Below are 22974 nucleotides of genomic sequence, written 5' to 3' on the forward strand. Positions count from 1 at the left end.
ACATTTCCCCGGAAATGCATGAGGGGTCTAGTTCCTCTAAATCATAGCTATCTATCCCTTGTAATTGGTAACTTTTTAAATTTTCGGCTACTCTCATAGGTATGCACTGGTACCTCACTGAGGTTCTAATGTGAATTTCCCTAATGATGGACAATGTTGAGAATCTTTTCATGTGCTTACTTCCCTCTGGTATATCTTCTTTAGAGAACTATCTATTCAAATCTTCTGTTCATTTTTGAAAATGTTTTTTTTTTCCTTATTATTGACTTCATTTAATTATTATTGGCTTTTCAGGGTTATTCATTTATTCTGGGTATAAATCCCCTTTCAGAAATATAATTTGTAAATATTTTCTCTCATTTTGTGGCTTTTCTTTTGTTCTCTTAGCTATCTTTTAAAGAGCAAAAATTTTAAACTTTGTTGAAATTTAATTTATCATGTTTTTCTTTTATGGATTATGTTTTTGATGCAGTATCTAAAAACTCCTAACACAGTGCTCGCTTTGGCAGCACATATACTAAAATGGGAAAGATACAGAGATGATTAGCATGGCTCCTGTAGAAGGATGGCATACAAATTAAGGAAGTGTTCCATATTTAAAAAAACAAAAACAAAAACAAAACTTTTAACACAAAGTCACTAAGGCTTTCTCCTGTGTTTTCTTTTGGAAACTTTATAGTTAATAGAATTTACTGTTTTAGATGCTACATTCATATTGAGTCAACTTTTGTATATGGTGTGAGGTATGAATAGCTGATTGTTTCAGTATTGTTTGTTGTAAATATTAGACTTTCTCCATTGAACTGCCTTTGCATCTTTGTCAAAACTTAGATGTCCATATGTGCATGCATCTCTTTCTGAATTCTATTTTGTTCCATTGAAGTACTCGTTGGTGTCCTAATACCATACTGTCTTGCTTACAGTTTTATAGTGAGACTTGAAATCAGGTAGTGTTAGTTCTTTATCCTCGTTTTTCTTTTTCAGAGCTATTTTGGTTTTTTGGAATGATCACGGCTTACCTGCATGCTGGAGGAGACTTCTGCAGACCTGTGGGATGCTGTCTCAGTGCAGCTCTCTTCTCTCTGGTACTCTGTCCTTTAACTCTAACCACCCTGGTGTCTCCAGACTCTCAGCTCTGTCTCCTCAGCTCAGTCTATTATCTTTTGAAAGGTGGCCTTGCCCTATGCCATGTCCTGGAAATACTCTCAAGGCAGGAAGTGGGGGAAAATCATAAGACTCACCTAATTTGTTTCTTGTCCCTCAAGGGTTATTGTTCTCTTTTACTTGATATCCAGTATCTTGTAAACCATTGCTTCATAGATTATGTTTGTTTTTTGTTGTTTCAGGATGGCGGGTAAAAGTGTTACTCCATCTTGGCTAGAGTAAAGCCTCAAATATGGCTGTATTTGCAAGTAATCTCCTACAGGAGATATAAAAAACCAAGACACTAGTTATTCTTGTTTTTCTATTTTGGCTTTCGTCATCAGGTGAACATCTATACCTCAATGTGGAAATAGTCATAAGACATTTTGCCCAGTAATGGTTGGGTCAAAACAACAAGCTGTAATCATTCAAACTCCCTTGGAATTGAAGAGCAGCAAAGTATTTGGTAACTTGTGGGCATATGGTGTGTCTGATACAGCAGACATAACAACGTATTTCCTAGAAATGTTGCTTGCCAAGGTCAGTTCAATTCTACGATGCAAAGAGGTGTGATGTAGTCTGTTGTTTGGGAAACTGAAGTAGTTCAGCCTGGAGAAGCATATGTAGTATGTGTGGTGGGGAGGAAGAAAGAGAACTGCAGGGATCAAGGGGAGTTATTTAAAGAAAAAGCTGGAACACTATGCAAAGTCTAGACATGGTAACATAAGCAACCTTGTACACAGTGCTATGGAATTTGGATTATACTGAAGGCAATGGAGAATCTGATGGATGTTAAAGAGTTTAATGATATTCATACTTTACAAACACTATTTTGGAAAAAGGGTATGGGCAATGCTCAAACAGGATTTGAGTATAATCATGCAATATGTAAGAGATTCATTAAGTGGATTCTGGAATAGTTCTACTGAGGATTGAGAAAGACTTTAGAGAAACACTAACATAGGGTTGTAGAAAAGCAGGTGAGTTTAGGAGATATTTAAGAGACAAAGTCAGTAGAACTTTAGAATTGTGTAAACATATTTAGGGACTGGAACGTGATAGGGAGAGAAGAATCTGGATTTTTGACTCAATGGGAGAAGTTGGAAGAGTTGAACAAACAGATGAACATACGTGGATGTTTGTGTCCACCTATGTGTGTATCAACAGACCTTCATGTGATAATTTGCTTTTTCTTAGACATTTCAATGTTATTAAGCCTCTCTCAGTTATATCACATAAATCCAACTCATACTGGCTTAAGGAGAAAAGGAAATTTATTGGCTCTCATAATTGAAAAATGTGAGGTGTCTTTCCTCAGGTATAGCTGAATTCAGGTGTTTAGTAATCTGTAAATTGTCACTCTTCTTCTTTTGGCTCTGATTTTCTCTGTGTTGCCTCTGTTCTCTGAGAGCCTATTTTGTGTGTTTGTGTATGTGTGGGGGTGGCAACTATGGCTTCCATTCTATCAGTTAAATAATCTCAAAGGAAGGAGAATGGATCTTTATCAATGGTTCCAGTAAGAGAGATGAAATGGATTCTTATTGGATCAGTCTGACTCATGTGCCCAACACTAAGTCAATCACTGTCCAGGGAGATAGATTATTCTCATTGGCCAGAATAGGATCATGTGACCTCTAGAACTCTGAGTCAACTGCACCAGAATCATGCAGACTGAGTGTGATTCACCTGCCCACCCCTTCCAAGGAAAACTGAAGGGCTACCACAAGAATGGGACTAGATGCTGAGCAGGCAAAAACAACTTCTGTCTCCCATAATTTACTTCTAGTTCTAGAGCAGCAGCTGCACATTTGATGAATGAAAATGCTTAACTTTGGCCACTCTTGAGATCCTGCCTCACATCTGCTTCTCCATCATAGTAGCCTATTTACTTGTCACTGGGAATCATGACTTCTTTCAAAGAGGGAAGACTGATTGTGTACATTGTTACCATGCCCCCCTGCAGTGGAGCTGGCTTCATTTGATTTTCAAGCAGCTAAGGAAAGAATCCATATCCCCAGTCTGTATTCATAGTGTGAACTCAGTGTGATTAATAAAATGCCTCCTGAATAACAATGCCATATTGGCAATTACATTTATGGGATGTGCATAGAAATAATAGAGCTGCACAGTTTCACTGAGACAGGGACAGTGAGAATCAGCAGGCACCTGAGGTATGATCCAACCCAGTGTTCTCACGCTGTCAAATCCTGATTGTTTTTAACATTGCTTTTTCTACTTCCACATGAAAGCATTTTATTCAGATGTTTGCATGGATTCAAGAACCTCTCTGGATGGTTTTCTGCCACCTTGGGAACCCTTGATCTCATTCAGCCATCTTCATTTTGACAATTAAGGACATTAAAAGAAATTGGTAATGAAGAGAAGTGCTTTACACAGAGTCACATGGAAGAGCTAAAACAAGAACCTGTGTCCCTTGGACTCTTCTAATTTTGAGGTTTTTCCACTACAGTTGACCCTTGAACAAGGCAGGAGTTAAGGAATCCATCCTCCCGGTCCCACACAGTTGAAAATCCACATATAACTTTTAACTCCCCCAAAACTTAACTACTGGTAGCTTACTGTTGACTAGAAGCCTTACTGATAACATAAATAGTTGGTTAACTATTATTTGTACATATATTATGTCCTGTTCTTACCATAAAGTAAGCTAGGGAAAGAAATTGTCTTGAAGAAAATCATAAGGAAGAGAAAATACATTTATAGTACTGTACCATGCTTATTGAAAAAAATCTGCATGTAAGTTGATCTATGCAGTTCAAATCCATATTGCTCAAGGGTCAACTGCATATCGGGCTAAACCTGTTGCATGTTCCATTGATAGAGAAAGACTTGGTGTTCTAAAAAATACTGACATTTAAGAGGAATTGCTAAAGCAATTTTTGGGCAAGTTAGACTTTTTCATCATGTCCCTTAACGTCCACTTTTTAGAAGAAACCCATCCTTGCCCTACATGTTTAATAAAAAGGGAAAGGGACCGGCAGCCACATGTTGAACACTTACTCTGAAGTTCTTTAAACCACCTGACAATTCTGTCAAGGAGCTAGTGTGATTGTCATTTTATAGATGATGGAAGGAAGCGCAGAGAGATTGGAGATTGCCCAAATTTGCACAGCCCACAATGGGGAAGGCTTACCAAACATCATGGCTGTGCCTTGTTTGTTCTTTAATGAACATTTTCTACAGGTAAGCAAGGACACTTCAAAGATGCTTAAAGGTCATTGGCTGTCATTTATTTACTAGACTGTCAAGGTGACATGTAAGCAATAATAGTAACGACAATAAAAATAATCTATAGCACTACATTCTTCAAGGTAAGAATATGCACTTAACGTTTCAGACCTTCAAAAAAGTAGAAGGAGGATGAGGAAGAGGAAAGAGGAGGAGGGGGATGGGAGGAGAAGAAGGAGGAGGGAAAGAAGCATGTCCTGGCTTCTAGGGGCTGTTGACTTTCTAAGAACCTCCTCCCCTTTCAGCCAATGCAGAGATCAGCAATCCATAGCCTAAAGGTCATACTCAGTCTACTGCCTGTTTTTATAAATAAAGATTTATAGGAACACGTCCATATACATTCATTACCTATTGTTCACAGCTGCTTTTGTGCTCCAATGGCAAATTTGAGTATTGCTGACGGAAACTGCATGGTTTACAAAGCCTAAAATATTCACTACCTTGCCCCTTGCAGAAAAGGTTTGGTGACCCCTTGGCTAAAGGAATGGTTTGTTTGCAAACTGTATTCTCAAGAGATTTATTAGTTCACTAACGTGGAACTCAAAAGCCTCTTTCACTAGGTATGGGTGTCAGTGTACTAGGTTATTGGGGCCTAATTTACCTCTAACAGAGCAGGACCGCTTTCATCTGTATTGCATACTGAGCTTTCACAGTTGAATCTGTGTTAGGTCAGGTGACGGACTGGAGACATTAGGTCAGATTCCTGGAGAATCCTATAAATGTTTGTTTAACTGCTGACCCTGGGAGGAAAATCCAGGTGCCTGTGAAAAGTAAATTTGAGTATTTGACACTTTTTTTTTTTTTTTTTTTTGGTAACAATGAGAAACAGAAATTCTTCTGCCTATGGCAAAATTGTATTTACTTGAGAATCAGAGGCTTCTGAGGGTAATTGTACTGGGTGTTTTCCTTAGGAAATATGCCCTGCAATGACCATAAAGTTTGGGTGGATGATAAAAATGGTCTATAAAATATGGTCTATAAAATATGGTCTATAAAAATAATGTGTTAGAATGGATATTTTGCTTGTGGAGAGTTTGATCATGCAGGAAGTCCCCGAGGCATATTACCAAAGCACTGGAAGTCTGAGATCATTGCTCATAAGAGCAATAATAACAATGGATACCATTTACACAGCATTTACTCTAGAAAGAGTTCTAGGTACCCTTCAAACACTTCCCCTGGATAATTTCATCAAATCCTCAGCACGAACCTATGAGTTAAGTACTCAAATTATTTCCATTTAACATATCAGAAGCCTGAGGCTCCAAGTTATCTAATAAAAGAAGGTGGGGCTGGGACTATAATCAAGCCTGTCTGACCCTGTCTCAGTAGAATGTTGAGGATGAAGAACAGCCATGGCTAGGAGCTGATTCCAATCTTCTCTCAGAGTGTCTGGGACCCAGGAGTCCAGAGAACATACTAAGGTCTTTAATCAAATGCCGATATCTGTGTCTATAAAGGCTGAGCACCTGCTTGCCAACTCTGAAATAATTGCAGCAGGAGACAGTGAAGTTTTGTTTTGGTTTCAAGTATGTGTAAATTCAAACATCTGTTTCTTTTGAAAATTTTGCTGAAAATATGACCATGTTTAATATATAGGCATGTAAACACATAGCCAAGGTTCCTTCTAGGACCTTGGAAGGAGCCCATGAATATGGGGGATTAAACTTCTACAATAGACAGTTGGCTGCTAGCTGTGAATTTGGGGATCACATGATTTTATAGTTCATGAGACTATTACTAATGTTTGTCTTATCATCTAGAAAGAAATTTTATAAGTAGAGAAAATATGTGGCCTTTGTTACTTCATTTTATTGTCACATAGTAGATACTCCTTTGTGTTTTAAGGTTCTAAGCTGAGCTTTATTTTTTTGCCTTCTGCTTGAATCATCTTTCTGAGATGGGGATGTAGCAATCACATTGTAGTTGGGAAAGAGGATATATTCTTTCAAAGAGGAAAGTTAATGTAAGGTTGTTGAAGTAAGGATGTTGAAGTAAGGAAGTTCTAAGCTGAGCTTTATTTTTTGCCTTCTGCTTGAATCATCTTTCTGAAATGGGGATGTAGCAATCACATTGTAGTTGGGAAAGAGGAGATATTCTTTCAAAGAGGAAAGTTAATGTAAGGATGTTGAAGCACATCAAAAGTTAAGGAATAAACTGAGGGTTACAGAAGGGAGATAGGGGGATGGGGTAACTGGGTGATGGGTATTAAGGAGAGCATGTTTTATTATGAGCCCTGGGTGTTATAAGAAACTAATAAATCACTGAACACTACATCAAAAATTAATGATGTACTATATGCTGGTTAACTGAACATTATAAAGAAAGAAAGATAGATAGAAAGAAAGGGAAAGAAAGAAAGAAATTAAAAACCCAGAAAGCTGGTTCCACCCTTAGGAATAGAAGGTCAAAGGAAGGAGATGGTTACCAGAACTAGACCCCAGGATTATCTGACAAGAGACACAGTTATGGCAAGGACTGCCTACTAGGAATGGGCACTATAAAGGAGGAGCTTCCTGGCTGGTGCTGGGACAATGGAGGAGAGTCATCATCTGTCAGAGGGGCTGCTTGAGGCAGAGGGAGGAATGTGCTGGCTTCTTTCCTCCTCCCACATTCAGTCTTCTCCCAGTGTCTTCTATCAACCCAGAGCCAGTTGGCCAGGGAGCCTTGGAAATGTAGTTTTCTGCAATAGAGAACAGAAAAGAATAAAGATTGGAATTAGAGCTGAGAGGAAAAATCTCAGCACGAGTCACAAATACACTTAAGGAATGTTATGGGCTAGATTGTGTCTCACACCCCCCACCCCCCCAACACATATGTTGAAATCCTAATCCAGTACCTAGGAATGTGGTTGTATTTAAATATAGGATCTTTGAACAGGTAATTAAGTGAAGATGAGGTGATCGGGGTAGCCCTCATCCAATACAACTGGTGTCCTTATAAGAATAGGGAATTTGGATATGGATGAGCACAGAGGGAAGATCATGAAGAAGACAGGGAGAAGACGGCCATCTAGAAACCAAGAAGACACCAGAAGAAACCAATCCTGCTGACACCTTGATCTTGGACTTGTAGCTTCTAGAATCATGAGAAATAAATTTTTGTGGTTTAAGATACCCAAATCTATGGTACATTGCTATGGCAGCCCAAACTACTGCAACCTCCAAAATATTCCAGGTTACAGTATTCTGAGATATAAAATGGTCTATTATAACCTATGGCGATTGTCTTTAACACTCCATGGTTAAGTTTGTTGTCCCCAGGTTCCTTTAGCTTCTGAATTGCAGAAATCATTTGGTTATTCTCACAGATGGAAATCTCATTCATTATCATTTAACTTTCCCTTTCTTTCTTGAGGTTCCTAGAGATCTCTGATGTCTCATCTGTGTACAAAGTACCTCAATTAGTTGTTTAATTTTAGAAAATACTCCCTTATCCATAGGCCAGGAAACAAAGAGGTGGTAAAATTTGCTTCTGAAACTGTCCAATTCCTCAAGGAAAAACAAAAATGCTTTTTGGAGCTTCCTCAACTTCTATATGGGGATGGTTAAATAATAAATTCCTTCAGACCAGATGGCAATTTGATGCTTTAGAGGCAAACTGCTACCTTTTCATTTTCCCTTTGCTGCACCACAATTCATGTGGATCAGGACAACAGGAGCAGGAGGAAGAACGTTCTGCATTTTCTCCCCATCTGTTCCTGTAAGGTCAGTGTGGTAACAATATGGCATTCACTGCGGGATGACAACACAAGACTCTAGACTCAAACCAGCAGAATCCTATTTTATTATAGGAATTTGTACTGTGAGACCCTGAAGGGAATTGTGGCCAATTCCAGAGCCTGAAAATATGATTACTGAGTCCAGTTATGTAATAAAAAGAACATTGTATTTGGCCACAAAATACTAGGACTTGAGGCCTGGCTATGGGGCTTCCCATATGTGTGACCTAAGGCAAATGACTTTTTCTCTCTGGACATGAGGATCTCATCTGTCAAGTGGGAGCAATACTTACCCTTTGACAAATTTAAACAGCTGAGCAAACTGCAAAGCTGATAAATCTGAAAAAATCCTCACTGAGATAAATGTAAGAAAACTTTTGAAAATTACAGATAATGAGAGAGCAGCCAAAGATTTAAGAAGGTATTTGAGCAGCCAATATTTAAGAAGGTAAAAGACTTTAAATGCATTGAGATTTCTACACTACTCAAAATGGTAAGATATTGATACTAGTGGACTATTATGAGTCACATATGTATATTTGTAATGTCCAAAGCAGCCAAAGAGAAACAATGTGTTACCTATGGGGCATCAATTTGAATTACAGAAGATTTCTCATATAACATCAAGAGGCTAAAAGGAAGCAACACAGTACTTTTCAACTGTTGAAAGAAAAGAACTGTAAATCATGAATTCTCTACCTGGCAAAATTATGCTTCAGAAATGAAGGGGACAAACACTCTCAGATAAAGGCAAACAAAAAGAATTTGTTATTAATAAGACCTATCTTATGACCAGCTAAAGCAACTTCTTCAAACAGAAAGAAAAAAAAGAGGAAATCTTGGAGCGTCCAGAAGGAGGAAGAGATGGAAAGAAGAGAAATGTGAGTACAAACAATGGATTATCCTTTTCCTCATGAGTTTCTGAAGTCATATTTGGTGATTGAAACAAAAATTACAGCATGATCTGATACCCAAGACAATATTTAAGAAGGTAAAAGACTTTAAATGCATTGAGATTTCTACACTACTCAAAATGGTAAGATATTGATACTAGTGGACTATTATGAGTCACATATGTATATTTGTAATGTCCAGAGCAACCATTAAATAAAATTTTCCAAAGAGATGTATTAAAAAATATTATAAATAAGATTGAACCCTAAAATATGTTCAAGTATTCTGAAGGAAGACAAGAGAAAGAAATGAAAACTAGAGAAAACAAATAGAAAATACTACAACAACAAACAACAAAAAATGACAAACTTAGGCACAAAGATATCAATAATTACATTAAATGGAAATGGTCTAAATATGCCAATCAAAAGGCAGACATTGATAGCATTGATTTAAAAAAATTATAACTCAAGTATATGCTGCTCATAAGAAACTTCAAATTCAATAATGTAAGTAGACTGAAAGTAAAAACATGGAAAAAGAGATGCAAACATTAATCAAACGAACAGGATTACCCATATCAATATCTGACAAAGTAGACTTCAGAGCAAAGAAAATTACTAGAGACAAAAAAGGGACATAATGTGACAAAAGGATCAATTGCCAGGAAGCCATTACAGTCCTAAATATGTATTCACTGCACAACAGAGCCTCAAACTACATTAAACAAATACTGACAGAGCCAAAAAGAGAAATAGACAAATCCACAATTATAGTGGGGACATCAGTGTTCCCTTCCAGGAACTGATGGAATCTGTTAGATGAGATCAGCAACTAATAGAAAATCAGCAAGGACAGAGAAGATGAGTAACACAATCAACCAACAGTATTTATGTAACATATATAGAACACTTTACCAAACAATAGCAGAATACACTCCCTTCACCCCAGCAGCCTTAGAACATTCACCAAGAACCTTATCTTAGGCCATAAAATGAATGTTGGCAAACTTAAAAATAATTGAAGTCATACACAGGGTACTCTCCGATCATAATAGAATCAAATTAGAAATCAGTAACAGAAAGACAACAAGAAATCCCTGAATGCATGGAGGTTAATGCCTTACTTAGAGAGGAAAACAACCTTAATTTAACAATGGCAAAGCCTCAGTTATCTTGTAGGTCCTCTTTAGCATATGAAAGTCCTTTTGAAAACCTCCCTTTTTCCTTACCCCCAACTCCCAAGTATATAACCCTTCACCCCTCACAACCTAGGTGCACCAGCAACCTCTGCCCATGGGTTCTGTTCCCATGCTTTAATAAAACCACCATTTTGCACCAATAAAATAAAATAAAATAAAATAATCTTCTAAATAACTCAAAAGGAGTTAAAGAGGAAGTCCCAAGGGAAGTTAGAAAAAAAAACAAAACAGAAATAGACAAAAGCACAAACATGACATCAAAATTTGTGGGATGCAGCTACAACAATGTTGAAAGGAAAATTTATAGTACTGAATGTTACATGAAAATGAGGAAATGTCTCAAATCAGTAATTTAAGTCCCTATCCCAATATTTTAAAAAGGTAAAAAACGAGTAAATAATACAGGACAGAAATCAATTAAACTGAAAATAGAAAAGCAATAGAAAAAATCAGTGGGGAGAAACTAGTTATTGTTAAACTTCTAGCCAGACTGACAAAAATTTAAAAAAAAATATGTCACCAAAAATCATGAAAGAAATAGTGGATAATACTTCAAATCTTTCAGCCATCAAAAAAAAAAAGAGAGATACTGTGAGCAATTTTATACAAAAAATGCAAGAATTTGAAAGAAATAAGCCATTCCTTGAAAGTCACAAGCTACCAAAACTCAACCATGGCAAAATGGACAATATCAACAACCTTATAACCATTCAAGGAACTGAATGCTCAAGTAAAAAATTTACCAAAGAAATATCCAGGCTTCGCTGGTTTTACTAGAGATTTGCCAAACATTTAGATTAAAAATTAATAATGACGGCTGCCTGGGTGGCTCAGTGGGTTAAGCCTCTGCCTTCGGCTCAGGTCATGATCTCAAGGTCCTGGGATGAAGCCCAGCATCAGGCTCTCTGCTCAGCGGGGAGCCTGCTTCCCCACTCTCTCTGACTACTTCTGGTCTCTCCCTCTCTGTTAAATAAATAAATAAAATCTTTTAAAAGAAATTAATGATGATTTTACACAATGCCCTCTAAAATATAGAAGATGAGAGAATACTTCCGTATTCATTTTATGAGTCTGGTGCTGCCCTAATATCAAAACCATACAGAGATAGTATCAAACCAATTCAATACAAACCAAACCAAACCAAACCAAAACAAAACAAAACTATAGACCAGTATCTCTCATGCATGAACTGGGAGGCAAAAAGCCCTTAACAAAATATTAGCAAATCGAATCCAAACATTATAAAAAGAGTTATATACCGTGACCAAGTAGAAGTTTTTCAAGTATACAAAGTTGGTTCAACATTCAAAAATCAATCAGTACAGTCCTCCATATTAATAGGTTAAAGAAGGGAAATGATATACTCCTATGAATTGACATAGAAACGCATTTCACAAAATCCAACACTCATTCATGATGAATTCTCTCTGCAAATTATGAGTAGAGAGAAAATACTTCGGCTTGATAAAGAACATCTAATTAAAAGTTACAGGAAGCATCATACTTAACAGTAAGAGACCGCCTGCTTTTTCCCCAAGATCAGGAAACAAGGCAAGGCTGTCTACTTTCCCCACTCTTATTCTATTATAGTACTGAAAATTCTAGCCACTGCAATAGGCAAGGAGAAGAATGAAAGTCACAGACTGGAAATAAATAAAACTATTTCTGTTTGCAGATGATATGATGGTTTGCATATAAAATTCCAAAGAATCTACAGAAAAATTTCTTGAGCTAATAAATGAGTTCAGCCAGGTCACAGGACACATAATCAATACACAAAAGTCAACTACATTTTTATAGACTTGCAATAAACATGCAGAAACCAAAATTAAAAATACAGTCACTTCAAATAAAATTACTTATGTGTACCTTCAAGAAAAAAAAGTTCCTTATCTGCATGCTGAAAATTTTAAAATGATAATGAAAGAAATAATGAAGACCTAAATAAGTAGAGAAACATATGAATTCATGAATGGGAAGATACAACGTGGCAAAAATATCAGTACTTCCCAAGTTGATGTATAGAGTTAGTGCAACTCCTATCAAAATCCTAGCAAGATAATTTGTAAGCATAGACAAGTTTATTCTAAAGTTTATAGGCAGCAATGGCTACAGTTGCCAAATTGTGTAAGAGCCAAGATGCCCTTCAACAGACGAATGGATAAGGAAGATGTGGTCCATATATACAATGGAGTATTATGCCTCCATCAGAAAGGATGAATACCCAACTTTTGTATCAACATGGACAGGACTGGAAGAGATTATGCTGAGTGAAATAAGTCAAGCAGAGAGAGTCAATTATCATAGGGTTTCACTTACTTACAGAGCATAAAGAATAACACAGAGGACATTGGGAGATGGAGAGGAGAAGTGAGTTGGGGGAAGTTGGAAGGGGAGATGAGCCATGAGAGACTGTGGACTCTGGGAAACAAACTGAGGGTTTTGGAGGGGAGGGGGATGGGCAGTTGGGAAGGCCTGGTGGTGGGTATTATGGAGGGCACTTATTGCATGGAGCACTGGATGTGGTACATAAACAATGAATCTTGAAACACTGAAAAAAAAATTTTTAAAATAAAGTTTATCTGGAAAAGCACAAGCTACAGAATAGCTGAAATTATCTTGACAAATTATCAAAGTGGCAGGAGTTACCTCATTTCAAGACTTGTGATATAGCTACAGTAATCAAAACAATAAATGGAACAGCATAGAAGACTCAGAAATAGATTCATGTAAATAAGACTGACTGATTTTTGAGAGTCACAAAAGCAACTTGACAGAGGAAGCCTTTTTAGGAAATGGTACTGGAGCAATTGGTCATCCATAAACAATAAACACAAAATCAATAAAGGGAAAACCAGTGAGACCTCTCAACCTAAACCTTATACCTTACACAAAAAAAATGTCAGATCATGGACTTAAATATAAAACATAAAACTACAAAATAATAAAACTCTCTGACAAGAAGAACAGGAGAAAGACCTTCAAAATATAGAACAAAGAGTTAATTTGGCATTGAAAGCACAATTCATAAAAGGAAAAATTAATAAATTAGGCCTCAACAAAATTAAAGGCTTTTCTGGTGCAAACCCTCATGTGAGGAGGATGAAAAGGCAAGTTGCAGACTGGGAGAAGCTGTTTGCAAACCACATATTCCATAAAGGGCTGGTACCTCGAATACATAAAGAATTCCAAAAGCTGAACAGGTTTTAAAAAATGAACAGGGGCGCCTGGGTGGCTCAGTGGATTACAGCCTCTGCCTTCGGCTTAGGTCATGATCTCAGGGTCCTGGGATCGAGCCCCACATCAGGCTCTCTGCTCAGCAGGAAGCCTGCTTCCCTCTCTCTCTCTCTCTCTCTCTCTGCCTGCTTCTCTGCCTCCTTGTGATCTCTGTCTGTCAAATAAATAAAGTCTTAAAAAGAAAAAAAAGAAAATGAACAAAAGTCATGGAGAGACATTTCACTAGAGGTTTGCCCATGGAAAATAAGCACAGAAACAGTTGTCCAACATCATTTGCTACTAGGTTAATGAAATTAAAGCTGTGAAATATCACTACATACCTATCAGAGCAGCTGAACACCAACACCACCATCAAAATCTGTAACAACAAATGCCGAGGAAGTTGCAGAGAAATCAGGTCACTCATACGTTACTGATATCTTTACCAGTGTAAGTTGGTACTGTCGTTCTGGAAAATAGTTTGGCAGTTTCTGATAAGACTGAACATGCCATTACCATTTGACCCAGTAGTCTCACTGCTAGACATGTATCATAGAAAAATGAAAACTTATGTTCATACAAAAACCTATACTTGAATATTCATAACAGCTTTTTCTGTAATAACCAAAAACTGGAATAAGCCCAGGTGCCCTTCAGTGGGTGAAAAATTAAACAGACTGTGGGATCCCATACAATGCCTAACGTTCTGAACACGATGATAAGCAATAGAAAGGAATGACTGATAGAATCAAATACTCGGATACATCTCCAAAGAAACACTTCAAGTGAAAAAAGCTAACCCCTAGAAGTTATATAGTATAGGATTCCACTTATAGAACATTCTTGAACTTATGTTACAGAAATGGAGACCAGATTAGTAGTTTCCAGAGGTTGAGAGTTAGGGAGTCATATTAAGGATTTAATTCTGTGCCTCCCAAATTATATGTTGAAAACCTAACTCCCAGTGCCTTAGAATGTGACCTTAATTAGAAATAGTGTTGTTGCAAATATAATTAGTTGAGATGTGGTTAAAATGAGATAGGACATGTCCCTGATTCAATATGAGTTCCTTATAAAAAGTGGAAACACACACACGCACACACACAACATATAGAGAAAACTTGGGAAGATAAGGGCAGAGAAAGCCAAGTCAAAGAAGCCCAAAGTTTATCAGCAAACCATCAGAAGCTAGGAAAGAGAGATAGACTAAATTATCTCTCATTACCACTCAGAAGGAACCAAATCTGCCAGTGCCTTGATACTGGACTTATAGCCTCCAAATTGTAAGGCAATAGATTTCTGTTGTTTATGCTATGCAGTTGGTGGAACTTTGTTATATAGTGGCCTTGAAAAACTAAAGGGTATGCTTTTAAGAAGACTATGTAGAGATCCTTTTGCTATAAAAATATTCTGAAACTTGACTATATCAAAGTCAGCATCCTAGTTGTGATATGGTACCATAGTTCTGCAATGTGTTACCATTTGGAGCACTGCATAAAGAGCACTTACAATTTCTCTGTGTTATTTCTTACAATTCTGTCTGAATCTACACTTAATTACTCAACAATTTGATAAACGCATACCTGATATGCTAAAGAAAACATACATGATATGCTTGAAATTTTTTTGCATCTATTTAACCTTAAATAACAGTCATAATTTTTGTAAAGTATATATTTTCTCAAAAACTTTTAAGGGTATATACTAAGGAAAAAGTTGGAAGACGACGCTATAGAATCAAGCACGGTTGTTTCTCTAAGAAGCTGGCATGTCGAGACCGATTGAGAGCAGTCCCTTGGAGAGTAACGACCATGATTCCCGGAAAACAGGCTTCAGCTGGGAAGAAGAAGTATTTAAATCTGGAGCACAGATACACTTTTTATTGATTTTCCTCTTGTGACTGTGTCCCTGAAAGGGGCTTTGAGTTTGTAGGGCCTTGCCTCCTTTAGTTAACTTAATGCCTCTACCCCTGCCCCATTTTGTTACTCTCTCCGACCATGCTCACTGTCAGCCAAACACATGCTCTGGAATTCTCCCCAAATATGGAGCCCGTCTTTTTGTTTATGTGCAGAAAAAAGGCCAAATGAAGTTAGTTTGGGGAGAGACTGTGTATGTATGGTTTGAGCCCAACTAGAGCTGGGGGTGGGGAGATCCTTTTAAATACTTTCCTTCTCTTTGTGTCCCAAGGACAGGCACACTATCAATGCTCTTAGCGCCTGATGATCTTTTCTTTCTTTAGTACACTGGACTTAAATAAATGACATAATGCAGAAAAGCAGCCGTCAAGGCGCTAGGCACAGAGGAGCCCCGTCCTCCACCGTGTGGTCTGGGGGAAAAGCGTTTGCTTTACCGGCTGCAGGGCCCTGTGTTCAAACTCAGCTCTGGTACTCATCAGCTCACTCAATCTCTCTGGGCTCCGTTTTCTTATCTGTAAGGTGGGGACCACACTTGACTCTCCAAGGGTTGCTAGGAGGGTAAAAAAAAAAAATGAGATTTCATGTGTGGAATCCCTGGCAGATGGCTGGACACAGAGTCAACACTCAATAAGCCCTAGTTCCCTTTTCCCTTCTGTTAATTACTGAATGAATAAAACCATCTGATAAACTAATTTATAAGAAGGCCATTGGAATGTCAGCAATTGATTTTTATAGGTTTAATATAGCTCCAGTTAATGACTTATGGATTCCTGTGTGGTCAGGCTCCACTAGAGGTGTCTATTAATGTTGAAAAAGGCGGTGGGTGGCAGGCAGCCTCAGGGCTAGATGCCAGACCTTCCTCTGGCCCAAGATGAGCAGGGATGCTCGATCGAGACATAGTGTTTTCTTTGGTGTCTAAGTCTGAATCTATTACATAGAACCCCTTCACACAGGACCCTTTAGAGCTAGTGGCAATGGCCACTGGAATGAAAATGCATTGTTTCTCCAATTCTGAGGCAGTGATCTTGAGAGGAGATGACGAATTGCACTGACAGAAAACAGCCACTTGTGCCAGGCTGCCCAGGGTCAAATCTTAGCTTTACTACCCACTAGCTCTGTGAACCTGGGCGAGTCCTTCGCTTTTTTTTTTTTTTTCTTTGCTTCAATTCCAATAGTAATAGTGTCCAACTCATGGGGTTGTCATGAAGATTAACGAGTTAATTTAAAGAAAGCAATTAGAACCATGCCTGGCACAAAGAAAGCACTATATAAATGTTGACTATTATTATTATTTCAAGCTTAGGAGAGCTGTTCAAACAGATTTGGCTGCCATCAGCCACCATGCCCCTGAGCAAGCCTACTAAGGACAATGGCAGGAGGTGCCTGGGGGATAGAAGTGGCTTATTATCCTATACTTAATTATAATAGTTCCAATTTATCAAGTATAAATAGTTCCCATATAGTATCAATATAGTTGGAACATTATAATGGAGAGGGGCTGGGAAGGAACCATTTTAAAAGAGAGAGAGCATAAACCAGGAAACTGGTGACACAGGTCGTAGAAGAGCGACAAGGCTTTCTGGGATATGAGGGAACTCTGAGATTAGCCCTAGCAGAGGGCAACCTCCACCCCTGGGCTGGAAAGAGAAGAGAAGACTTTCCGGTAATTGGCAGGTGGCGGATGGGGTTCAGTGGTAGGAGCTAGAACCATGGAGGACCTGTCTGCTGGGAGCTAGGGCCACGGCGGCAACGTCACTTTAGGGATGCCACCAAGTCAGCGAAAGGGAGAGAATTCCATGGCTTCTGTCTTCCTCGCACCCTCCATTCTCCCATCGGGATTCCCATTTGCCAGCCCAGCCACAGCCAGCCTGCGTAGTAGAGCAAAGGGAAGCCGGAGGAATGCATGTGAAAACTAGAAGGTCCAGGACGGGTACAGTGCATCACTGGCATAAACATAGGAAGGAGGCATTTTTAGTCCCCAGTTTATCGATGCAGATATTGAGCCTGAGGGAGATTCAGTTAATGGTTCAAATATTCACAATGGGTGAAGTGGCAGAGGCGGGAATGAAATCCAAACCAGCCCAACTCAGAAGTCCCTGTCTATGCAGTGAGGCTTCCTGATGCGGTTCTAGAACTAAACCTGTGCTCCATGGTCAGCCTCACCTACACTGGGGTCTGAACGTCCCACATGGAGTCCCCTCCTTGCCTTTGACTCTGCTTGGAGATCCTCAGGTCATGCTTGACCTGAAGGGGTATGGCTTTCATGACAGCTCTTCAGGCATTTGGGCAAGTGGATGAGAGAGGTCTTTGGAGCCTGAAGACCTAATGCTTTTCTAGTCACATGTTCCTCCAGGCCTCTACCCTACTGGGTCCCAAATCAGATACATCGGTGTCCCTTTGAGGGAACTTTGTAAACATAATTCTCTTTATCTTTGGAGATTCTAAATCAGGCAGGGTAAGAGGCATCCAGAAGCTTAAGATACATGACTTTAAAACTTTCTAGAAGTCTGGCCTTGACTCGTATCCTCTAGGTTTGCCATCTGCTCTGATTGCTTGAAGTGGTGGTCAGGAGTTGCTTTGTCAAGTTACATTAGTCGTTAGAGGTCACAGTCACATCCAGCCGGCCTCATGGCATCTGGAATGAATATAGGGGAGGCCCGGGAGACCTTTCTGGCCCCCGTGGCCGGCATAGATTAGACCGCTTTCGTATCTGCTATTAAACTGCTTTGGTATGCAAACATACCAGTCTGTAATAGGTTGTCTACCGACCTGGGAAATCTCTCCCTATATATATTTTGCTGCTTCTATCTGCTATGCCAAAATTCTACATCCACTCTTTAGAGTCTGTGAAGACTCCACCAAGAGGGACTGTTTGGCACACAGAGCTGTTTTGCTCACTTTGTTCCCAGATACTCAAGCTTCCTGGGCTAGCCCGGAACTATCTCATGGCTGGAGAATTTAGGGTCTCAGTTTGGAAGGTACCTCAATGTGCGATTATTCCTACGCAGGAATCTTACCTATAGATCTTTTTCCCCAAGTGCTAAGTATATGAATTCCAAGTTGAAATGCTACTAAAAGTCTCAATTTTGGTTGAACTCTAGAATAAATGGAGAGCTTTAAAATATTGATGCAAATAAATATTTCACCCATGGGCATCCTGATTAAATCAGTCTATGGGCTGGGATTATGTTTTTTTAAGTTCTCTAAGTGATTCTTAATGAATTAATGGATTGGGAAGAATCAATTGTAGTACCTCCCTACTTCTAGGACGTGCTTTGAATATAGGTGAGCCTAGCTTCAGATCTGGGGTCAAGTATGTAAGAGCTATGTGAACTTAGCCATTTGATTTCTCTGAGCCGGTGGCATGCAAAGGGAGTGTGGGGTGGGGGGCAGGGAGGTGGTAAGACGAAGCAGCTTACCCCAGGTGATAAAGGAATACATTATCTGTGGAAAAATTTAATGCAATAAAGCAAATTAAGGTCAGTTTGCTTTTTGTTTTCACTAAACACTGGTAATTTTAAGCAATGTTAGTAACAAAACACTTCTCCCCACAGGACCAACTCTTCTCACCTCTAGGTACCTCTCTCCGACCTCCCTTGTATGCCATGCCACAGAGCTTAAGTTTCGTTATCTGTAAAGATGAGTCAAGTAGTGATAAAAGGACATGATTTTGTCTTCGCAGTTTAGAAATCATAGTTTTGAACTCTGTCTTGATCACTCTCCTGGACTGGCTCTCCAGCTATACTGCTTGGTTGGAATTCCGTCTCCATCATTATAACTTTGAGCAAATTAATCTCTCTGTTTCAGTTTTCCTTACCTATGAAATGGGGGTAAGAAGATACCTACCTCATGGGGACGCCTGGGTGGCTCAGTTGGCTAAGTATCTCCCTTTGGCTCCTGTCGTGGTCCCGGCGTCATGGGATTGAGCCCCGTGTCCAGCTCCCTGCTCAGCGGGAGTCTGCTTCTGCTTCTCCCTCTGTTTCTCCCCCCAGTTCATGTACATGCACCCAATCTCTCTCAAATAAATAATCTTAAAAAAAAATAAAAGGAAGACACCTTATCATATTTCCTCAACCATGAGACAATAAATACAAAATGATTTGAATCATGCCCTCATAGTAAGCACTCAATAAGTATTAGCTATTGTTATTTGGCTTATAGTTAGATGTTTCTTTAGTAATGATTATTGTGTTATAGCTACTAAAGATTTGTTGAATACCTGTATCTCTGATCAGTATCATTTGCTTCTATACAAGATAGAAGGGTACTCACCCTCTAAAGATACCAAGACAGTGGACTCATTCAGCCTTTCTCATTATCTGGCTCCTTGTCTACTCTATAAATCTCTTTCTTCTGTCCCTTCAAACCATATGTATTCTGGAGGTAGACAGGATCTCATTGTCAGTGTTTCAAGTCACTAATTATGGCAGGCCTTCAGTTACCTGCCTCAAATATGTTAAGATAGATCGTTTTATCCGAAGGAGATTCTGAGGAAAGAAAGTTGGAACACAATGGGCTAATAGGTGTGCAATTTTGGTTAAACATGAAATTTTGATTTACCAGTCCCAACATCACTAATCTTACTCATTCTAATAACATTGTCATAACAATAACATTCACGGTATATCAGCTCTGTATTAAGAGATTGACAAGTACCATCTCATTTAACACTCATTACAACTCTTGCGTATGTTCTGTTTCTGTCCCTGTTCTATAGGTGAGAAGACTAAGCCAAAGGAGGTAAGCACTTCTCTGATAAGTACAGCTAATCAGTGGTAGCTTGAACCCAGGTTTTTAGCTCCATGTTCTTAAAAACACCACCATCAGTGGGGCGGGGGGGGGGGAGGCAAAAACCTATTGCTTCCTTATAGCACAGATTACCTTAGGGTCAAAGTTGGAAAGTGTACATTTTCAGCAGACAGCTCAGCAGGTCTAGAGAGAAAAGCTCCACCTGGGTTAATTCTGTAGATGGAATAAGTTAGGAAAGCTCTACATTTGGAGTCTGTCTGACGTGGAATTCAGAGTCTGCACATACCCCTCATAATGTTGGAGTGTCTGGCTATAGTTTTGCCAACATGGTTGGGCAGGTTTGTGGTCTTCTCCCCCACTGGTAAGGTCCCCCCACCAGCTTCCATCCCTGAAACATCCAGTCATCAGCTGGCATTGTAGAGTATCTTATATTTGCTCTTAGCTGGATCTGGATCTGGTCCTGTGTAGTTCAGCCCAACCCATTCCATGGGAGAATGCCCTCTAGTTGGTGCTTCCATTGGAATCCTTTCTTGGCTGGCTCAGTGTTCTTGTGAGTTTCCATCTCCGCACACATAGACCCTCAGCTGTCACCATAGAGTCTAGCCCCTTTCCTCATGAATCCATTTGCGCACATTGATTTTCTAGCTCATTACTGCAATGGCCATTACAATTACAACTGGCTTCCTAATTCATAGCTGTTCTGATCATCAAGACAATTATGGTTAATTCTCAGTAGCTCTTATTTAACAATAAGATATTTAAATGTCTTTAATATTCATTTATTCGCTTTCATTTTTAATATAATTATGGCTTAAGTCAGGGCATTCCAAGCCTGTAAGAGGTGAGGGCACGCCACACAGTATGCTGCAATCAGTGTAGTCTGGGCCTCCTTATTGCAAAAACATTATTATAGTAATAAAGGAAGTTGAAAAGGAAAAAAAAAATCTTAATTTCACCACTCTTACAAAACTGTTTTCATTTTTTCCCATTTCTTTCTAAATTAGTGGAATGGTTTTACTCCATGGTAATTACAGTGTGAATAAGGTTTTGTATCTATATTTTTTCTTTTAGTTAACACGAGGCCAAATACAGTTTTCTATGTTGTCTTACTGTTTGTATAAATTTTAGGTTGGATTAGAAAGAAATTGAGTCCCTCGCTGTGTGACGATCAGCCTGTTGACTTAGCCTTTCTGAGCTATCCTGATAAGGTAGTTTGTGATGCTTTTGAAGTTTTTGTGAGAAGTCAGTGAGAAGACGGATATGCAGATGATTCTAAGAGGACTCAGAGCAAGGAGTTTCAATACTTGTTAGCTCACATGTCATCTCCTCCCAAGATTTGGCTTTAAAGGCCTATCTTTGATCATATCTCCCTCTTTGGGGCTGTAAAGCTTGGTTGCTGAGATTCCTTGGAGAATGCAGATACCTCTTGGAGTTATAAAGCCTAATAAATTAGCAGTTGAATTTACTGAGGCAGACCACTGGAAAGACAGCCTTGCGAAGTCATACTTAGCCATTAGGCTGGGCCCACCAATAAAATTTCTCAAAAAGCACCATCTTCCTTCATCCTTTTTGTCCCTGGGGCCAAAAAACCCAATTCCGCTCTATTTTTAAACCTTTAATTCTCCAATTTTACATCTTGCAAAAAAAAATTATAAACCTTAAAAGTACATTTTAAAATGTACTTTTTAAAAATGTTAAAAGTACATTTTAAAGTACATTTTAAAAATGTTAGCCATTCTCCGTAATGTGCCATGCTCCTACGACGGCTTTATTTTTAGATAGTAGTAATTGTGATCAATCTGAAATTTAGTATGCCTTTGCACACTGCTGCTAAGAGTCACAACTTTCATTTTCTATTTCATAGCCTTTATTTTACTAGCTAGTGCCCCCATGGTTCAGCATTCAGGTTGTTTGAATGTCTTACTGTTTATTATATGTAGTACTGCAAAGAACTTCATCTAATGATTATTTTTTTATCTTTAAAACACTTCTCCAGGACAAATCCCCAGGAGTGGGATTACAGAGTCCTAGGGAATAAGCTTTCTAATAGTGCCTGGAACATACTGAGGCAGATTTCCAGAAGATTCACACCAATTTAACCCTCATATCTTTAATATAACAAGTGCTTTGCTGATACATAGGATGGTCAATTCATACCAACTCTTTAAAATCATAGCAAAGTAGATTAAGAAGAATTTTGTAAAATGAAAAAATATCAATTTTTTTGAGTAAGTGAATCATCATTCAGGGCTTTCTTGTCTCTATTTATTTATTTGTTTGTTTCTTTATTTGTTTTCTAAGTTTTTGGGAATTTATATTTATTTGTTTGTTTATTTACTTATTTAATTGGCCTCAGCCCTGTCCTAAGCTTGTGTTAGATGCCAGAAGAAGTGAGAAAGGAGTGACATCGAAAGGGAGATTGTTATCATCTGTTACAGTTTAAGGACAAATCATTCTAGCATGGATTTTAATAACAACCCTGTAAAGGCTAAGGGGTAAAGATCATTCTCACTTTACAGACACTAGAACTGAAACTCAAGAAGGTGCAGAGTCCCCTGACTCATCAGCTCCCCAAAATAAACGTCGACTTTCATCTTTTGGTCTGCTGACACCGCAATCAGTACTCTTTAAACCACACAGTTCCTGTCGCTCAAACATGGCTTACCTACAAAGTTGTCAGAGAATAAATCGGGACGTACAGAGTGCTGATTTCTTGGAGGAGGAGGGTGATGACTGAAGTAGCTAACGTTGATCGTGTTTACTCTGCACCAGACATGTACCTAGTCTCATTTAATCCTCATGGCAATCCTGCAAGATGGGTATTATTAGTATCTTTATAGATGAGGTCAGAGAGTCAGGAAAAGGTGAAGTCACTTGCGTAAGAT

General features: G+C 38.7%; 1 non-coding gene across 1 annotated transcript; it reads left to right on the forward strand.

The window, feature by feature from the left end:
• The first annotated feature begins 493 nt into the window (after window positions 1-493).
• On the forward strand, window positions 494-600 carry LOC131830922 (U6 spliceosomal RNA). The gene has a single exon (XR_009353455.1). It is a non-coding gene; the product is annotated as a U6 spliceosomal RNA (small nuclear RNA).
• Window positions 601-22974: the final 22374 nt, after the last annotated feature.

The sequence above is a fragment of the Mustela lutreola genome, chromosome 4 (assembly GCF_030435805.1).
Source record: "Mustela lutreola isolate mMusLut2 chromosome 4, mMusLut2.pri, whole genome shotgun sequence".
Taxonomy (NCBI): domain Eukaryota; kingdom Metazoa; phylum Chordata; class Mammalia; order Carnivora; family Mustelidae; genus Mustela; species Mustela lutreola.